This window comes from Pinus tabuliformis, chromosome 5_2 (genome assembly GCF_031772625.1).
Source record: "Pinus tabuliformis cultivar Carrire ecotype Pingquan chromosome 5_2, CPIR1, whole genome shotgun sequence".
NCBI lineage: Eukaryota > Viridiplantae > Streptophyta > Pinopsida > Pinales > Pinaceae > Pinus > Pinus tabuliformis.
Window position 1 is genome coordinate 686,534,893 of NC_142306.1, and position 18,377 is coordinate 686,553,269.

Below are 18,377 nucleotides of genomic sequence, written 5' to 3' on the forward strand. Positions count from 1 at the left end.
TTTTATTTAAAAAAAATGATATCAATCATAACATGACAATAACAATTATAACCTAACATTATAAAACAATATATTAATACAATCATATATTATAACATAACAAATTACAATTAAAAATACATAACAAACATAACAACAATTATATACAACAAATTACATAACAAATAATAAATTACAACTATAACAATTAATACAATTATATCAACATATTAATATATTAATATACAATCATAACAAACATTAACTATATTTAAATACAAAAGTAAATGCAAATCAAATCAAATCAAAAGAAAAGCAAAACAAATGCAAAGGAAAACGCAAAACATGGAATTGAAGGCATATGGAATATATCGAGTTTTGCAACGAGAGCTTCTGTGAGTTTCCTTCTGCGAGTTGCATCCCTGACTAGGGATTCGGTGCAATCCCTAAAATCCCCCATCTCCCCAAGGTCTGGACAAGAACTTCATGTGAAACCTGATCTGGTAGGTGCAAAGAATCATGTTGGAGGCACTGTGGGCAAGCATCACGACAAACGTTCGCATTCAGCCAAAAATGGCCATCCCAAAAAGAGTGGATGTGGTGGCAAAGGCACTTGGGGAGGATTATTCGACACTGATGGGGATTTACACGTTCACTTGAGCCATCAAACTGCGAGGTTGTGAGCTGAAAAATACTTCTTGGGCTGTTGGAGTCGTAGTTTATGCTGGTCAAGAGATCAAAGCCATGTTGAATAGCTCAGGTGCACCATCAAAATGAAGCAGATTGGAATCCCATATGAACAGGGAGACACTGTTTCTGTCCTCGTTTCTCATTATCACATGTGCAGTTGTGGGAGTAGGCATGGTTTTCTGGTTGCATCACCATAAGGATGAGATTTTGTTTTTGCATTACCAGAAGATGCAAGTAGTTTTGACACAACATTTTGAATCACGTTTTGTGATCAAACCAAAACAAATCAGGAAAAACGAAGACATGGGTTTTTTTAAGAATGAAATGAATTTCATAACCCAAAAATCGTTTCCTTGGATTCCTAATGGTTTGAGAGGAAATTTTTGTTCTTTGGGACCTTGTTTTGGTATCTGCATGAAGAAAAACGGTTTTTCTTTTTTAATTAAATCCGCAGACTATTACGGATTTCGCTGGCAGTGAAGGTTGTGGCTTGCTGAATGAGGATGAAGAGACTGCTCAGATAAAATGGTGTGGGCACAATTATTGCATATCATGCATCCTTCGATGGGCTTCTTACGTGGACAATCCTTGGTGTCCTCAATGCAAGCACTGTTTCTCCTCGTTGTATGTGTACAGAGCACTAGATGGGAGCATGCACGATTACATGCTTGAAGAAAGCATATGCCAACTATTGCGAGCATCATGGTTTGAGCTTTTTCCACCCCAGGAGGCATATGATGAACAAGATGATTACCCATACGAAGATGAGATTGATGAGGAATATTCTTGGAGTGCAGTGAGAGATTTGGTGACAGTCACTGAAAATGAAGAACAGATTTCTACAAGAGAAGATATTTTTTATTATGACTCAAACTATGGGTAGCAGATCTGCAATTAAATTTCCAGCAAGATTTTTTATTATTTTTTTTAAATTAATTCAATAGATTTTCTGATCTTCCTGATCGCTCGTAGCGCGGAAGAGAGCATACTAATTTCTTGAATTAATTTTATTTCTGCAGGTTAGCGTGGATGGATAATAAACACAATTAAGATATGTGATCAAACCTCGCATTATCTATACTCTTTCTGCAATGTCGCGGGGGCGTTTAGACTCTCGGAAGACAAAGCTTTCCGATAATCAAGCTCCTGGCTTACCCGTGATACAGAAACAAGATATAGAAATGTGATGATGAAGCAACTCTTACTATGCCACTGAATTTATTCATTTATTCATGATGATTTATTATTATTTTTTATTTTTGAAAATAAGACTAAAAACTTCTAATGAGATCTCATTTTATTTATTTATATATTTTTTCTATTCTACATTAACTTGAAACATTTTTTATTTGCTAAGTAAAAGAATGCTTCCAGTGAAGCCACCTACAGACTAAGAATTTGAAAATGCTCACATCAAGATTTAAAATTTTTACCTTATGATTTGCAAGTATGTGAGTAACTTCTCTTAGAGTTGGCTCAAGGTTATTGTCCTTGCTCTCCAAGGAGTACCTGTTCAACATTGTCAAATTCTTCATCCGTAGATGGATTAGTGAGAAATGGGGGGTTTAAAATAAAAATTGAATTTAAATTAACTATGTGTGAAAATAAAAATGCTCCAAACTTTGAACTCCTTTATGAACCTGTTGTCACCAAGTTCCAAAAATTAGTCCATAAAAACAAATGCATAAAATAATTACTAAATCCTTCTAGTTGCACTTCCCCGGCAATGACGCCAAATTGTTGGACTAAAATGCGGATGCAAATTAGAGTTCAATTAATGTCAACCTGGGAAGGTAAACTTAGAAGTACCACCTATAGGTCTAGAAAGATTTCTAATTTGTCTGAGATCTATTGGTTCTCTTACAAGAACACATTCGACAAGATCTCTTCCAATAACTAAACAAACTAGAGAGATTCCTAATTTGTCAGAGGTCTTAAGGTTCCCTTACAAGAACACATGAATTTTTAAGATCTCTTCCAACAATTATAATATCTAATAAGAACTTAAAAGCTTAAATGAAATAAAAACATAAATTAAATTATACCTAAAATAAGCATGCAAGTGAGGCCATGGGGGCCCTCCATAACTCCACAAGCACACCACTTCAAAGGAGACTCAAATGTAGAAGTAACAAAATCAAAGTATGATTCTTTATTTCAAAATCTCCATCATGATGTACAAACCAACTCTAAGATTACAAATGGAACTCTAAATTACAAATGGAGGAGATTGTACTCCTATTTATACAATGGGATGAGATAACAAACTCATAATGATGATCCACTAATCTCTCTTTAGTTCCATACATCTCTCAACCATATAGACACATAACCCCCTTTTGTCCTTGATCTTCTCCATGAGGCTTATCTTATCAAATTCGAATTTGATCATTCAAGGCCACATAAAGGTGTCTTGGAAGCTTCCTTTGTACCTAGACATGTCATAAAAACAATCCACTTTCCATATATGAAGTAAAATATATTATTTTCTAATATTTAATCAAAAATTTCTCTTAAAAATGCTTGAAAATAAATAATATTTGGAAGATATAAATGAGACCCATTAATGATGAACAATAGGGAAAATGAAGTGACATGGTAGTGAATAATGAGTGATATAATGGAAGCATAGGTGAAAAATGTATGGTAATGAGTGATATTTGTATGACATTTTGAAGCCCAACACCACACTTTTTACAGAATTCTTCAAATTCCTTGCCGCAAAACTCTCCACCATTATCTGTCCTCAGCACCTTTATCTTCTTCTCTGTCTGATTTTCCATGAGAGCCTTAAATTATTTAAACTTGTCAAAGGCTTAAAATTTCTTCTTAAAGAAATATATCCATGTATTCCTTGAGAAGTCATCTATAAATGATACATAGTATACAGACTTACCCAGTGATGGAACCTTCACAGGTCCAAACACATCACTGTGCACAAGTTCTAATATCTATTTCGCCCTCTTACTACCAGAGGGGAAACTCACCCGATTCTGCTTTCCATATACACAATTTTCATAGAAATCAAAATCCAGAGAGCTATTACTCATACCTTCTACCATAACTTTACCATGAAGTATTCGAAGGCCCTTCTCTCCAATATGTCCAAGCCTTTGATGCCACAACATGGTCTTCTCTCCAGAGACCACTATATTTTCTGCTCCACTTTCAGGAACTACAGAACTGTTGCACCCATCAATAATAGTGCTACTTTGCAACTTGTACAGAGTTCTAATTCGAACTCCCCACACCAATACTAGTGCTCCCCGAACCATTTTGCAGGTATCCTTCTCAAACACTATTTCTACACCTGCATCATCTAGCTTGCTTACAGAAATCAGATTTCTGGCCAATGCAGGAATATGCAGAACACCCGGAAGTGTTCTAACCATTCCACCTTGCAAATTCAACTTTATTTTCTACGACCAATGATTCTAACCTTCCTATCATCCCCTAAGAAGACATCAACACCATCGTATTTATCATACTCGTAGAACCACTCTCTATGGGGAGTGAAGTGAAAGGATGCACCTGAGTTAATCAACCATGCCTCATGATCTACATGTGTACTTGAAGAAGCCAAGTACACATCCCCACCTTCATCTGAGGTGGTTTTCGCCTCTGTAGAAGGATCATCATCAGATCCCTTTCCTTTATCAGGAGCTTTAGATTTACAGTCCCTTTTGTAGTGCCCTTCCTTTCTGCATTTCCAGAACACCACCTTTATAGGTTTTCCTGGAGATTTAGATCTCCCTCTAGATTTAGATATCCCACTCAATGACTTATTTTTGTTTCTATTCTGGGACCGTTCTTGTACAGACAAGGTATCACCATTCTGGCTCTCCATATTTTTTTGTCTCATCTCCTCCGTCAGCAAGGATGAGACCATTTCATCAAACTGCAAGGCAGTTGCATTGCTACCTATTGTAATAACCAGACTATCCCATGAATCTAGTAGAGAACACAACAAACTGATGCACTTATCTTCATCTAAAATTTTAATATCAACATATGCTAACTGACTTACCACAGTATTAAATGCGTTCAAATGCTCTATCACTGAGTCTCCATCTTTCATCCTCAGGTTATATAGCATTTTCCGCAGGAACAATTTATTCACCAAAGACTTAGATTGGTACAAAGTCCCTAACTTGTCCCACAAAGCCTTCGACATAGCTTCCCCTGATACATTAAGCAATACTGAATCTGAGACACACAATCGTATTGTGCTCTTTGCCTTCCAATCCAACTTCTTCCATTCTTCATCGAACACTCCCGTTGGTTTAGTACCTGGATCTACCATGATCCACTGATCTTTATCCACCAACAGATCCTCCATCTTGAGTTTCCACAACTCAAAACTCCGACCATTAAATTTCTCGATCTCTATCTTTCCACTGCTCGCCATCTTCTTTCACCACCAGAATCAATCTTGCAGATCTCCCACTAAACAGGGTCTACCATAGGCCCGAGTGAAACCCCTCAACAACAAAGGCGTCCCCTTGAAGCCAAAACTGCTTTGATACCAAATGTAGGTTTTAACCCTGTACAAAAATTACCTGCATACGAATTCTAAAACATAGAGAATAAACAATGTGAGAGCATAACACATAAAACACATATACACAGAGATTTCCCCTAGATCCCAAAACTGGGACTAACAGCTTGATTTTTCATTATGTTCCTTTAAATGTTATAATACGTATTTATACATGCTGAAGCATCCAATACCATGGACCGAAAACCATCGCGTCCAATACCATGGACCGAAAACCCATGGCGTCCAAAAACATGTGCGAAAAACATGCACAAAACTATAGGTGGGTCCGCCCAACCTAACATAGGGTCCAAAACAAAAATTTTCTGGGGCGTTGCTCCGTACCCCGTAAAGTGGGGTTACGGGTACACCTCAAACCCCCTGTGACCCCCCTGCTACACAATCGGCACAACGAAAGGGGGCATCGCCCCCCCTCTAACCCCCAGTTAACTACGTGGGCTAGTCGTGGAAAGAATATAACACAACCTAATAGCTCCTACCATTAATTTCATTGGGCAGCTATCTGACTTAATGCTGGGGTAGGTAATATGTCTAAAATATTTGGAACCTGGAAGCCCTGTAGTAGATGTGCACATCAATGGCACAATTTTCCTACACACTCTGGTCGATCTTGGGGCTACCATTAATCTGATGACCAAGGACACCATGCTTAAGCTCAACCTCCAAGGGTCATTGAGGAAGACCACAACAGTTCTACAACTTGCAGACCATTCCACAGTCACCCCTAAGGGAATTGTGGAGGATTTGATGGTCTCCATTGACTCTTGGGAGTAACCTACAGATTTTCTAGTTCTCCAGCCTAAGGCTGAGCTTATTGGTTACTCTCTCATCCTTGGGAGGCCATGGTTGGCCATATCCGATGCTTACATTAGCTGCAAAGCTAGGAATATTACCATCAAGAATGAGCATATGTCCAAGCAGTTAGTCCTATAGTCTCCTGCTCAACCTTCTCTAGAGCATGATTTACCTTTATGGTTGGAGGAGGAGGAAGAAGATGAGGTTTATTCTGCCCAAATTTATGCTTTAGAAGCAACCATAGGAGGAGGACAACAAGACGAGGATGACTTTATTGAACACCTGCTCCAAATTCCAACTCCTAGTTCGTTACCATTAGAAGAAGAAGTAAGGGAAACCCAGAACAATCATCCAATTGACTTATTCTTAGCCAATTCCAACTCACTCTGTGTAAAAACCATAGAATTTGGCTGAGAGAAAACCTTGAAAATTAATCCATCTCTTTTTGCTCTCGAAGAGGAAAAGCTATGCAACATGTTAAAAGAAAACCTAGAAGCCTTCACTTGGAGTTACAAAGAAATGAAGGGAGTACACCCCTCAGTGTGTACTCACCACATATACATCAAAGAAGGTTGCAAGTCAGTCTGGAAACAACAAAGGAGGATGAATCCAACTCTTAAAGATATAGTCAAAGAAGAACTGCAAAAACTGCTAGATGCAGGATTCATTTACCCTATCTCCGATAGTGAGTGGGACTCTCCTTTAGTGTTAGTTCCCAAGAAAATTGGTAAGTGGAGGATTTGTGTCAATTATAGGGAGTTGAACAAAGCCACAAAGAAGGATCATTTCCCCCTACCCTTCATTGACCAAGTGCTAGATGGTCTGGTAGGGAAAAAGTTTTTTTCTTTCCTAGATGGATTCAATGGGTACAACCAAATCCAAATCTGCCTAGAAGACCAGGATAAGACCACATTCACCTGTCCTTGGGGTAATTTTTCATATAGGGTCGTTCCTTTTGGCCTATGCAATGCTCCTGCCACTTTCTAGAGAGAAGTCTTGAGTATTTTCGTCAAATTAGTACATGATGCGGTGCAAATTTATATGGATGATTTTACACCTCATGGCTATGATTTTTAAGAAGCCCTTACTAACCTAGGAAAAGTACTACACAAATGCATTGAAATGAAGTTGTCTCTCAGTCCTGAAAAATATGAATTCTTAATGACTGAAGGGACTGTGGTAGGTCATTCAATATCTCAACGAGGACTGCAGGTGGACCCGAACAAAATAGCCATCATCCAAAGGGTCCCACCTCCGCAAAAGCAAAGAGATGTCAAGAGTTTCTTGGGGTTATTTGGATACTACTGAAGGTTCATAAAGGACTTCAGCGAGTTGGCCTCTCCTTTATTTGGGTTGTTGGCCAAAGATTCTGAGTTTATGTGCTCAAAAAGCTGTCAAGAGGCCTTAGACATTCTAAAGGGTAAGTTAACCACTGCACCAATTCTTCGAGGCCCAAATTGGGCCCTCCCCTTTCATATTCATGCTGATGCCTCACACAAAGCCATATGAGCAACCCTGGGACAGGTAGAGGAGAAACTTCCCTATGCCATCTATTTTATCAATAAGAACTTGTCAAAGGTTGAGGTAAATTATAGTGTGACCAAAAAGGAACTCCTGGTTGTTGTGCATTCATTAAACAAATTTAGGCATTACATTACATTCTATCAAACATTTGTGCATACTGACCATGCTGCAATCAAATATTTAATGAACAAACCAGATGTGAATGCTCGAATTATAATATGGTTGCTTTTATTACAACAGTTTGATCTAACCATTGTTGATAAGCCTGGTAAGGAAAATGTTGTTGCGGAATTTTTATCTAGGGTGAATCTGCCTGTAGGTGAAGAAGGAATGGTGGATGACCAGTTACCAGACAAGCACTTGTTTGCTATTTCAGTTCTCTCCCCATGGTTTGCTGATAGAGCAAACTATTTGGTATCAGCACAGTTCCCACCAAACTTTCCCTCCAAAGAAAATAGAAAGATAGTCAGGAAAAGCACCCCCTTCACTTGGATTGGGGGCAATCTTTTCAAACTTTGCCTAGATCAAATCTTGAGAAGGTGTGTAAGGGAAGAGGAATTTTTTGACATCCTTCTGACCTATCATGATGGGCCTTGTGGAGGTCACTTTGCAGCAAGGAGGACAACATTCAAAGTGTTACAAGCAAGCTATTATTGTCCCACTCTTCATCAGGATGTGAAAAAGTACACTCGTCAGTGTGATCGGTGCCAGAGGATGGGAAATCCTACTCCAAGAGATGAAACATCCCTACAACCTCAAGTGACTTTCGAGCCATTTGACAAGTGGGGCATGGACTTCATTGGGCCTATCAACCCTCCTTCAAAGCAAAAACAGTACATTATTGTGTGCACTGATTATTTGACAAAGTGGGTTGAAACCAAGGCAATTAAGGCAACAACAGAAGAGAAGGTGGCTAAGTTCCTAAGTGAGAATGTATTCTACAAATTTGGGTACCCTAGAGAGCTAGTCACAGACCAAGGCAGCCAGTTTACCTCCAACATGATTGAAGAACTGCTCAACCATCACAAAATAAAGCATAGGACCTCCACTCCCTATCATTCACAAGTTAATGGCCAAGTGGACGGCACTGGAGGGCATCTTAACCAAGGTAGTGAGCAACAACAGGAAGGATTGGGCAAAGAGACTAGTTGAGGCCACCTGGGCCTATAATACCACATGGAAGACCACCACTGGATTTACAACCTATGAGCTGGTCTATGGAAAAAAGGCCTTGTTGTCCATTGAGTTTGAATATAACACATTGAGGATGGAAGTCCAACTACATTCAGACCTCAGTCATGCACATAAACAGAGATTGTTCCAATTGAATGGCTTGGATGAATTCAGAATGCAGGCCCTCCTACATACAAAGATAGTTCAGCTTCAGAGGAAGATCTGGCATGATAAACATATTAAGGAGAAGAAATTTCAGGAGGGCAATTGGGCATTCTTATATGATTCTAGGTATAAATACTTCAAGGGCAAGCTAAGGACAAGATGGCTCGGACCTTATGTTGTGGAAAGATGCCATGATAATGGTTCAATGAAAATCAAAACTATAGATGAAGAAGCCATTCCATTGCTTGTTAATGGGCACCGATTGAAAATGTACAAGAGACCTTTATCAAAACAAGAGTTCATTGACAATATCAATAAAACAATGATGATGGTGGAGCAAGTTCCAGCTCCTCCCTCATCAAGTCACTAAAAAAGAAAAAAATAATAAGGACTCAGGTGAAAACCTCCATGAGGCACCTGAGTCCCATCTTTGGGTTGAAAACCTCATGAGGCAACCCAATGATGAAAAAAAAATAGAAAAAATAATAAGAAGATCCCTAGGTGAAAACCTCCCTTGAGGCACCCATGGCAAACAACTAGGGTGAAAACCTCTCTGAGGCAACCTAGTTGTTTTTCAAAACAAAAAATAAAAATAAAAAAAAAGAGAGAGAAAAAGATAAAATTGTTATTTGCAGGTGGGTGAGAAAGACAGTCAAGGAAGAAAAATAGGATCCAAAGGGAACCCTGCCTCACACATATTCATCTCCCCCACAACTCACCATGCATCCCTCCATCATTTCTATCATTTTTCCACTCCATTGCTTCGATTTATGTGAAGACTGTGTTTTCTACAAGATCCCCTGAAAACCTACAGGATGATCCTGTAGGAATTACAGTGGCCCGGAAAACCTACAGGAAGAAATCCAAGGGCACATGGTAGGTTTGTTGGGTCCCTAAAATTCATCCTAGGCATGATCTAACACCTCACCTCGTCCACCATCATCATCCCTGCACTCACCATTCAAAACAAAAAAGATCAGCTTCTGCCAGTCATAGAAAAAAAAAAAAACAAAAACCAAGAGGAGTAATAGCATTACATAAGTGTCATTTGCTCTACACACACTCCTACTCCCTCTGTCCATTCATTGCACCATCCTCACATCCCCAGCCAGCAACATGATTAAAGAATTCTGAGGGAGAAGTAGCTACAGGACATCTTGTAGGAAATCTTATAGCAGCTTATCCCACAGAATGCTAATCAATAGCTACAAGTCTTCACTAGGATGATCCAGGAGCTCAACAACAGCGATAACATCAGATCTTCAGTCACAGATATCTGTAAAAGCCAAGAAACCATTAATAGACAGCAAGAGGAGGAAGGAGAATGGCATGCAACAAATAAACAACGTGGCACCTCTGATCTTCGACAACTGCAGCATGGCATCAAAACCACAGGTAAGTATCCTGTTCGCTCACTCATATGCATCATTTAATCAAAAGTTGTAAGGGTTACGAGATATTTGGTTTATAAGTGAAAATGTGGCCAGTTAACTTGGCCACCTTCGTTCAATCAACACATGCAAAATCGGGTGTCCTCTCACACGTGGCTGCAGTCAACTCAGAGACAAAAGGGGAGTAGGAAAAGAAGTGGTTAATTACGGATCTACGAGGTGGGAGCTGATTACAAGGAGTGGGAAATGATGAGGTGGTAGTGGGGACCAACAATCTAAAAATGGAAACGTACCTCTGTTTCCAACACACCACCTCACCCCGAAACACCATAAAGGAAAATAAGACATTGTTCGCATGCATTCATGCATTCCACCTCCTCAAAACTCCCTCACCCAAGTCGCTCTCATAACTCTGGCCACGCACCGAAAGCAAGGATCCATCGTTCTGCATAGGAATTCCTACAGGAGCATGAACATAAATTCCTACAGGATACCTACAGGATACAGTCTACAGGATACACAGAGGCAGTCTACAGGATAGGGAGAGAAGATTTCAAGAGGGTATATCACGAGAATTGTCCACAACCACCATTCTAAAGAGGTAGGCTCTAAAATTCCATCCCCATTTACAAGAAAATGAACCAGAAATACTCTAAAATCTAGTGAATTTAGCAACTGTGAGGGGTGAATTACATACACAGTCAACTCTGTTTTCATCCTGATTTTTTTTTTTTTTTTTTGTCAACCCTCTCATTTTCTCCTCAAGCCTCATAAGCAAGATGAAAGGAGGGTTTAATAGGAGAGAGACCACAAACACTGTGAGGATACAACAACACCCCCAGGTGCTTGAAATCTTTACAAGACACAATTGGATGGGGTTTTTTGAAAAATTCATAGGGTATGATGATGAGGTGGCTCAAGAATTTTCTCACTCCCTCACTCCACACAGCAAAATCCATGCCACTGTTTTAGTTAGAGGCCTCACTGTAGATCTTACCCCAGAGCTCATCAGCAGGGTCACCACACTTCTCCTAGGAATTCCATGGAGAAAATAAGACAAAAGAGACAGTCAGGTGGAAAAAAGGAAATTCTTTTTAGAAGGTGAAGAACCCACAGAGGATAAAAATGGAGTAAGAAGGGACACTTTGCCATACCCATGGAGTGATGTAGGCTACCAACTCATCAAATATATCTCATGTGAGGGTAGATATAGTATTTTTTATGGCTACCATTTCAGGATCCTTAAAGAATTAAGATTTAGGGTAGAAACACCAGTTCACCAGAGACTCAACCTACCCTATTTCTTGATGCAATCACTCATAGACTCCAGTAACAAAGTAAAGGAAGGGAATTCCCAACAATTGGCTCGCCATGGGTTGATTAAGATCCTCATTGAGGATGCCCTCCAAAACCTCAGAATCCCTATAACATGGTCAGTCTTCAGAGACTTGCCTGCAAAGGATGAAATCAAAACCCTGACTTATAATGTTAGTCCTTCTGTTAGTGAGGAGGAGGCAAAACAGGAAGAAGAATATACAGAGCTAGATAAGGATGAGATGGATGAAGAAGAAGCTGACACAGAGGAACATGATGAAGCAAAATAAGAAGAGAGAGAAGAGAAGGAGGATGATGATGAAACAAAGGAGGAAACTAAGGAAGGAACTAATGGAGATGAGGAAGAACCACATGAGGAAGAAGACAGGAAAAACATAGAGGAAGAAGGCACTGAAACAGAAGGGAAAGAAAAAAAGGAGGAGTCACCTAAGGTGTCTTCAGAGGCCACTGAGAGGGAGGTAGAAGCTTCCCACTGCTCTTAGCACCCCAGTCAACCAAAAAGGAAAATAAAGGAGGAAAACCCCCCTATATTTCAGAACAAGAAAGATCACAAAAATCAAACAAGGGAAGCCACAAATATCAACAAAAATCCTATTGAGATTGAAGATTCCCCTACTCCAAAAGACAAAATGCCCTCCCCTAAGTCACCAATCACATATGTAAGGAGCCCTAATACTAAATCAACTTCCTCAAAGGGTAAGGCAATCCTATAGGATCCATATCTAAACCTACAGGAAGCAAAAACAATCCTACATGATACTCTACTGAAACTACAAGAAGCACAGAAATTGGAAAGTGAGGTAGGGGAGTAGAAAGAAACAAAAGAAGAAGACCCAAAGACAAAGGAACCAAGCCCCCAACCTAACCTAGACTCCTATTACCGGTTTATTGAAGGAGGCAGGGTAATACCTCAAAAATTTTCCATCCCATTGTTTTTCGAACTTGAGAAGGAAAGGGCCAAAACCCACCAATGGATGAAAATTGCCAAGTCAAAAGGGGTGGAAGACATTGGGCACATGGAAGAGAAGCTCAAAGAAATGGACAAAGAGCTAAGTGGCTTAAGGGACAGAGAAGTAATAATGAGAGATCAACTTGAGAGGGAAAATGCATGGCTGAGGGGATAGCTGTAGGAAAGGGAGAACCAACTAGCATGTATGGCCAGCCTCTCCTTGGAGGCCATCTAGTGCCAGCTAAATCCTATGCTCTTTACCTCAAAGAAAAATGGTTGTTGTTTCAGATTAAAACACTAGCACAAAGGGGCACCATGCCATTTCAGGACTACAAGCAGTTTATTGATATTTGTGATCAAAGTACATTATAGGATAGGGTCAAAATGGCTGAGTTTTATTTGCACAACATGGCCCTCACAGACATGAATGTTTGGGATCCTAATGCCAAGCTAGGAGATCTACAATTAACGGCTTTTTCATCATGGATGAACCATGACGAGTCAAGGGCTGCAGAGATGAAAAGAATATTGGCTAGAGAGCAAAATGAACCTCTTTTCATTAGAGCTGGACAATCAAATCCCATGGCCCTAATCAACACCCATAATTTGATTGCAAATCACCCTCAGTTGGCACCTAGATGTCTTACTGCCCAAGAGCAAGCAATCTCACATTTTGAAGATATGTTTAGGCTGCTAGGAGATGATAGTATACATGCCTACCTAAGAAGATGGAACACACTGCCACACAACTTGAAGATCAGAGAATATCACTCCCCTCAAAGGTTAACAGAGGCACTCAACAAGACACCTATGTATAAGCAATCAATGTAAAGGTTGAAATTCAATTGGATAGGCCTAAAACTCAGTCCACCACTACTCCTAGGGATGCTAGAAGGGAGAAAAGAAGAAGAAGAAGAAAAGAGGTAGTGGGAAGAGGTAGAAAAGAAAGCAGGCTTCTATGAACAAGAAGAAGAGACCACAACAAAGGCATGGGATGTCAAAGAGGTTACCAGAGCCATGAAGGACATGGACATTGACTAAGTTGCTCAGAGGATGAGCAACACTTTCAGTAGGGGGGTGATGATGAGCCTCATCATTGGGTAATTATATGTGCCTTAATTAACCTCCTAGCTTAGTCAAACTAACTATTATCACAACTTATTGCATACTTTTGATTATATTTTGTTCATGAGATGAGTTAGAGTTGGATATTTTGCTTTGTGGTCTAATGTGCATTTAATGCAGGATTAAAGGATAAAAGCAAGGAATTTTGGCAAAGACCTTGGTCAAAAATCAAATGGGACAAGGGAGAGGAATTATAGGAGGTAAATCCTCCTCATTTACTACCCCTCCATTCGAATATTCCTCCATCAGCTCAGAGTTCAAACAACCAAATCATGAGGACTAGAAGGCAACTGAGCAAGTGAAAGACAAAGCACCGGTTTATCTTGAGTTTGGGAGCCGAGCCTCCCTAATTTTAAGGAAGTCGTTGGAGACTTCAGATGTATAAGTATAGAGGCCTAGGACCTCAGTAGGATTCAGATTTTTTATTGTAAAACTCTATTATATTTTTGAGCTGCAAGACTTGTGACAGTTTTTGATGTAATCCATTGTTTTGATAATAAGAATGAGTTTTTTTTTGAGCCAGTATTGAGTTAACTCAGAGGGCTAAAGCTCTTGGGTTAGGTCCCAACCCTAGCAGCCAAGGCTCCTCTTTATTGTACATGTATGCTAGCATAGATTCATAGTTTCATTGTTCATTTTCTTAGTAGCTCCATTTCCATTACAGCAATGTAGATTAGATTGGTTGTATGTTAGTTTTCTTCCATTTGTGCCTTCTTTCAGTTAGCAGGATAGCAAGGAGAAAAAGGATCACCATAAGGTTATCAGCAGGTGCCTCGGCCTCACTTCCTCCCTCTGGGACCATGACTTGAGGAAGAGACCCTTCAGCAACCCCAAAAACACATAGTTCTTGCATGAGCTTTGGAGCTTGTTGTCTTGATTCAACATTTGGTTCATTTCTTTCTCATATTTTTCCATTACTCTATTTTTGCAATAAGATATCACTCATGCTTTCATTCCCTTCAACACTCTCTTCATGCATAATATAGGCAATTGATTCATGCTTTTCTAGTTTATGAAAATATAGCTTGTTGCATAGTTCTTGGAAAACACACATGTTTTAAGCACAACAGGTACTTCAGGAGGAGACCTAGACTTCATCACTAGCAGTCACCTTCCACTTCAACCACACTAACCATCTCTTGTTCCACCATCACCCTCACTAGTTTCTATCATTTTTTTCACTGAAATTCCCCTAGATACATTGAGTGAATCTAGCCATCTCTGATCTTGGATATTGACTCCTGAGTGTCCCTAGACCTTCTAACACCCCATCCCACTCATCACACACCTTTTCCAAGCTTCCCAACACCTCACAATTAGCTCTCAGCCGTATCCTGTAGGTTTCCTGTAATTTCTATAGGATCATCTTGTAGGTTTCTAGTACACTCTGTAGGTTTTCCTGAAACGGCCTGTTTTGAGGCCGAATTGTTGGGGAACTTTTAGGAAGTCACAAAAAGCCTCCTAGGACCCTTCCACACCATCCAGAAACTCCATAAGCCTTTTAGCCATCCTCAATCACCTTTCATCTACCTGTCACATCCACAAGAATAGTTAATTTGCATACTTGATTTTGCCAAAAAAACCAAAAAAGTGAAAATAGATTTAGTTTAGTTTTCTTGCTTACACATTAGTATGGTTTGATGCTCTTTACTTATGTAGCTTAGATATCAGCATGAGGTTAGTGTTGATTTAGTAATTTTGCTTAGCATAGCTGTTTAAATGGTTAATTAGGATATGGTGTGATTTTAACATTACATGTTGTTTTCTTCATTACTGCAGTAGAGTAGCTCTCTTAGAATAGATTTGTTCTTCTTCCATCAAAGAATCAAGCTTCTTCTGACTCTATAAAAGTCTGGCTTGGAACCCCTAGGGTCTCTCACATGGATGAACAGTGACAACAGGCGGGACCTTCACTTTTACTTGTGCATATAGCAATGTCACCTCCAAGTTTGTACGAACCCCGAGTTGATAAATAAATCTGGTAGCCCAAGAGTTGCAGCATCCTTACTGCAATACTGGCGCTTATCAGCTATGCATACCATGTCCAAAATAATCCCCCTAGCCTCACTACAGTTGAATATAAAAAATACCAAGAGAAATAGTGCTTAAAGCTACGTAAGTGCTAACAGCAACCTAAATGCTAAAAAAGTCAAATGCTAAAAGCCCATCCTTTAGAGGCATGAGGGCATATTTATAAAAATGGGTAAGTGGCTCTTCGCCTTCCCCATGACTATTCAACTTCCTTATGACCTATTCGACTCCTAGTGACTTTTCATATTATAGTAAAACCCTACATGACTTTTAGCATTTGCCATTTTCATAAATATGACAAAAAATATTTATAGCATGACAAAAGAGAAATCATGAGGAGAAATAGAGATTGTTGCTGGAAATTCTGAGATGATTGTTATTGGTGTTGTTTTTGTTGCAAAATCACTGATGCTTTTATGAACTTCTAAACAAGGAGTGTGCCATCAAATTTCTATAATGGAAGTCCATTTTCCTGTTGGTGCTAGTTTTCCTTTTCCTTTTAGTTTCTTTCCTGGTGTCATTCCTTGCCTAATAGTTGAATCTGCTATTGGATTATATGCCTTTGCAAAAAGGCCATGTGCATCCTTCCTTCATTATTTATCATAATATTATGTCTTTTTCTTTCCCTTTGCATGTCCACTAAGTCATCCTAAACTTTCCATTTAAGCTTCCTTAATTTGGCCTCAATTTTGGCTCGGCTTTCGACACCCACAAGGGCATCCCGATTTTCTCTTAGAGCATCAATGCAATTGAGAGGGAAAATCTTGTTGCTAGAGACCTTGGAATTTTTCCTTTCAACTTCGGTATAGCTTTCCCTATTAACAAAGCATGAATATAATTCCATATTTTTGTGTCTCAAGTTTTATTTTAAGCTCTAATTAAATCCTTTTCAGCCCTGAGGATTTGAATTATGTCTGCATGTTTTTTTGTAAGCTTCAACAAGTTGCCTACATGAGAAATAAGGAAAATACCAACAAGTCCCCCACAAGAATAGTAAGCCTAGGGGTGATAGCATTCATTCAGTTTCGTAAATAGCCAAATGGTTTTGCTCTATACTCCAGAAGAAGTATCATTTAAGTACAAAAAGCCTTAATGTTAAACATGTCATGATCACCAACTTCAGTTCCCATGGATATTGTTTTTGCCTCTTTTAACTCTTATTCAACTTCCTCTAGAAGCATCTCTAAGAAATCTAGATAAACAACATTTTTCACTTTCACATATTATAGATCATCCTAAACATTTTTTTGACATCACTAGAGAATTCTATGCATACTACTCCTGTACCCTCTTCGCATGTGTATTAAATTATTTGTCAACATCATCGAGTAAACCAATTGCATGAATAATAAGTGTGTCTGCCTTAGTATCCTTTTGTTCAGAAGCTCATTCCTAAGCTCGTGTCTCGATATCACATAGATTCAGCCCTTCATTCCAATAAATTAACCTTTCCTCATAATTAGTTCAACCTCCTCAAGATTTCATAATCTATTGTGCTTCCCTAGCTCTTTAGATTCTTTTGTCATTCTGGATCTCCCCATGTTCTTGAGCTTGTTGTGCATTGCAAATTTATCAATTTCATCAAGACTGTTAAGTGATATCCATAAGTCCCTAGATGTTAATGACACACTCTCTCTCTTCCTTCTTATGAATAAAAAATCCATGTTCATAAACATCTCCCTCTAGCTCAAAATTCAAAGCCTGAGAATTGCATACTTATCATGGTGGGATAATTTTTCTAGTATTTCACAAGCTTCGACCCAATAACTCATGTTCTTATTACACAAGTGTGCATTCAAGACTTTCTGTAACAATGTAAGCCTATTACATATATTTATAGCTCTTCATGAGAGTTCTTCATAGACTTCATCATGCTTATCTAAGCGTGCCCGCTCAAAAGATGAAGGGAATGATCCCTATCCAGTCCTTGCATTTTACAAACAAATCAACTTGCTTGTCAATTAGCAGTTGGGACTCAAGTTTTATGATAAGAACTATACAACCTGGCTCATACATTCACCTCGGAGAGCCTCCAACTACATGTTATCACCAGCATATTCAAGAATTACAAGTGCCTTTATGAATCTTGACTGGTCCCTCATTAGAGTCTCATCATTTGCTTTGTCTTTGAACTTCAGGAGGTATTTTGATTTTTGGTGTTGCATTTTAACTATTCCATTTATGTGTTGGGATGTCTTACGAAGTTCATTCATACAGCGAGTTGCCTAAAATTGGTGATAGGTGTGTATACGAATAGTTCTTTCGAGAGAGATCTTTCCCACACCTACCATTCTATAAATGGAAACAATTTTTAAGTTGTCTTAAGAATCGATTTTTGAGCCTAGAGACTCGTTATACAACCCAATAGTTTGTCATCCAAATTGGAATTTTTCTCATATCGGTCAAAATAAAAAATCTAAAATCTAAAAATAAAAAAATTTAAATAACTATACAAAACATTTAAATAATATCCTATCATAAAAAAATTTGCAAGGAAAGAAATTGGATCCCTCTGGGCTCATGTTAGATCCGTATTTAAGATGGATCTATGTTGGTTTAGCCAGTGGATCACCTTATCCATATGCTCTTCCATCCCAACAACAAATTTTGAGATTCTGAGAGGTTTGTTTATGATTTCTAAGGAGAATTTCATCTGCTACAT

At 38.9% G+C, this 18,377-nt stretch overlaps 1 pseudogene; it reads left to right on the forward strand.

The window, feature by feature from the left end:
* Positions 1-1,321: 1,321 nt before the first annotated feature.
* The window catches only part of LOC149160971 (uncharacterized), a 106,345-nt pseudogene continuing 89,289 nt past the window's right edge, over positions 1,322-18,377 (forward strand).